Raw genomic sequence first — 883 nt, forward strand, 5'->3', positions numbered from 1 at the left:
CTACACCACGGCCTGACTACACCACGGCCTGACTACACCACGGCCTGGACTACACCAGGGGCAGACTACGCCACGGCCGGACTACACCGTGGCCGGGGCTGCACCATGGCCTGGGCTACACCGTGGCCTGACTATAGCGTAGTGCCTTGTGCAGTCAGTTTAAAGCACTTTACACAATTAAAATCTGACATCTGGGATAGTTCCTCATCTTTCTCTTTCCATATTTGCGCTTCTCTTATACATAAAAATAGTTGTGAAATTATTACATGACAACATGACCAACACAAAGCTACTAAGTGAAATTTAAGAATCCTTTCTAGTGTTTTTTTCTTAGACAAAAAATGCTATAGTCAGAATGCTATGTTTAAAAGTTACTTGAACTGTTATTTTCAGTATGATTACGTATTCAATTTAATATCTAAGTTTGTTTCTATTTGAATTCAATTTTAGGATTTTCCCATCATTAGTTTATTGACATCTCTCAATACAAAGGTATAATATATGTTAATATGTTATATTTTGTTATCTTAAATAATGTCATAAAGAACAACCTTGGGCATCGTCTTTTCGCATTGCTGGAAATGTATCTTCAGGGTAATTTTCTGTTATTTTACCGGGTACTGTCAGACTCACCTCCAGAGGGGGTATGACATTGCCTGTTTCCTCTCAGCCTTGTCAACGGAGTGGGTTGTCCGGCTTCTGAATTTTTTGCTAAGCTAATAGGTACGAAATGGCATCTGAGTGCAGTTTTTTGGTTTTGTTTGTTTTTTGAGACAGAGTCTTGCTCTGTTGCCCTGGCTGGAGTGCAGTGCTGTGATCTCAGCTCACTGCCACCTCCACCTCCAGCCTCAAGCAATTCTGGTGCCTCCGCCTCCTGAGTAGC

The sequence above is a fragment of the Sapajus apella genome, unplaced genomic scaffold (assembly GCF_009761245.1).
Source record: "Sapajus apella isolate SASKATOON/1434 unplaced genomic scaffold, GSC_monkey_1.0 scaffold49, whole genome shotgun sequence".
Taxonomy (NCBI): domain Eukaryota; kingdom Metazoa; phylum Chordata; class Mammalia; order Primates; family Cebidae; genus Sapajus; species Sapajus apella.